Raw genomic sequence first — 2637 nt, forward strand, 5'->3', positions numbered from 1 at the left:
TGCGCCGAGGCGCGTGCGAACGGTGTCGCCGGTGCGAGTCGGACGAGTGGGCGGTCGCGGTAGCGGCAAGCCGCGATCCGGGCTCTGGGCCGCGTCGTCCCTTGGGTTGACTTCCACCAGGCACGTCGTCGTCAGGAGCAATGTCTGGGAGTCGCGGTCGAAGCCCGACACGCTATCCGCTGAGTTCGATCGGCGGCCGAAACCCGGCACGTCGTCGTCTGGAACAATGTTGGGGAGTCACGGTCGAAGCCCGACACGCTATCCGCTGAGTTCGATCGGCGGCCGAAACCCGGCACGTCGTCGTCTGGAACAATGTTGGGGAGTCACGGTCGAAGCCCGACACGCTATCCGCTGAGTTCGATCGGCGGCCGAAACCCGGCACGTCGTCGTCTGGAACAATGTTGGGGAGTCACGGTCGAAGCCCGACACGCTATCCGCTGAGTTCGATCGGCGGCCGAAACCCGGCACGTCGTCGTCTGGAACAATGTTGGGGAGTCACGGTCGAAGCCCGACACGCTATCCGCTGAGTTCGATCGGCGGCCGAAACCCGGCACGTCGTCGTCTGGAACAATGTTGGGGAGTCACGGTCGAAGCCCGACACGCTATCCGCTGAGTTCGATCGGCGGCCGAAACCCGGCACGTCGTCGTCTGGAACAATGTTGGGGAGTCACGGTCGAAGCCCGACACGCTATCCGCTGAGTTCGATCGGCGGCCGAAACCCGGCACGTCGTCGTCTGGAACTGGTGTGCCTCGAGAGGCTGAGTTCGCGGTGTCACGCTCCCGTGCTGGTCTCCTAGGAGACCGGCGGTGAACTTGTGTCGATGGTTCCGCGAGCCCCCTTTTTATAGCGGCGGCCGCGGAAATTTACCTGCGAGTTGCTGTCTCAACCTCGCGTTCGCGCCGCGTAGCGGCGGCCGGGAGGACTATCGGGCTCCCGGCGTGTTAGTCGTCTAACGGGTGTCGGGCAGTGGAATTAAGTACAGCGGAAGAACGGAACATAAATATATTTTACTTTCGACAACGGTCGAGAACAACGAAAGGAATATAATAATTGACTAGGATATGATTAGTATAAAAAAAACTAGTAACGAGGTGGGCACGTTTTGTTACATCTATATATATATATATATATATATATATATATATATATATATATATATATATATATATATTATATATATGTACTTCATTGACATGTCGATATATCCGAGAAGCGGTGACAAGCGGCACAATACGAACGGAGACAGCTTAGCGCTTCTAGCGGCCGGCGGGGTTAGCTATAGCTATCGCCGAAGGATAGCGATATCGTCTGTATTCTTCTATTCTCCCGAACTCGGCCGAACCTCGCCGCGTTCACGGACATGGGCGCCGCTTGTGTGGGTTTCTCCCACCGCGCTGCCAGCGTGCTGTAAATGTAACAAAACTGAGAGCTCTGGGTCACATCGGCAGGACGCATATCGATGGTCCGGTGCTTGCGTCTGCTATACTGCGACACGAGGCGCGGTAGCGAGTCGATCCATCTGTAGATTCCTTGTAATGTAAACATTTTCCACATGTCATTCTTCAGCGTATGTTTGAATCATTCCACGACGGAAGCCTTCATAACCGAGTTCGTCGAATAATGATTGATGTTGTGTTTCTTCGCGAGTCTCTGCAAATCGGTATTGTAAAATTCCTTCCCCTGGTCTGTTTGCAAATTTGTTGGACATCTTCCGCCGTCTCGAATTATCTTGCCGAACGCCTCGACCACCTCCTTTCCGCTCTTAGTCTTTAGCGGCATGGCCCAAGCATGCTTGCTCAGCACATCGATAACGGTGAGTATGTAGTGGTAGCCACCGTTGAGCCGCGAATACGGACGCATCTCCACTACATCAGCCTACTACAGATCATCGTATCCGCGCACAATGACGCGTCTACGATGAAAAAGCCTTCTCGCAGGAGCATACAACTCCTCCACCAATCAATTGTTTGTCTCTGCTTAAAACTGCTCCCATGAATTTTTACCCCAGTGGACCGCAAAAAATGGGCGCGCAAAGTTTCCTGTCCCTCGGACGTTTGCAGCTCACGTCTAATCGATGTTACGAGTGAATCGCTAGTGGTCTCGAAAACATCTTCATTATTGGTGGTCAGAGTAACGCGTGGTGGAGGCATTTCGCGCAATTCTGTACGATGCAAGTTGTCTGATGATGTGGAGGTTACCATAGAAGAATCCATCGTGACGTTTGATTTTCTCCGCTTCGGGTAGATCGGTGTAGAGGCGACAAGTAAGCGTTTGGCTCTGCGCCTTGGTTTCTTCTCTAGCCAATCGTGTCCGCAAGCGTGTACCCGGCCAGCAAAATTGATAGCCGGGGATGCAGTTCGATATGAAACGCGTTAATAGCACGATTAAACAGACCGTTGCCGATTTTTACTGTTTTCGACGACGACGACATTCATCACAGTCTCTAATCAACGGTGCTGGACCGTCGATGTGCGTTTGCTGCCACGGACGATTATAATAAAATATACGATCATTCGATCGATAACGCATCATTTCCCAGTATGGTCGATGCGTCAGGTTTCACATGACTGGTATGTTCCACAATCTGCCTCAGAAGCTCGATAACAGGTCGAAAGTGTCTTTCTAACGCAGTATCT

This window comes from Odontomachus brunneus, unplaced genomic scaffold (assembly GCF_010583005.1).
Source record: "Odontomachus brunneus isolate Ranch 3 - 2012 unplaced genomic scaffold, Obru_v1 Obru_scaffold_270, whole genome shotgun sequence".
Taxonomy (NCBI): Eukaryota; Metazoa; Arthropoda; class Insecta; order Hymenoptera; family Formicidae; genus Odontomachus; species Odontomachus brunneus.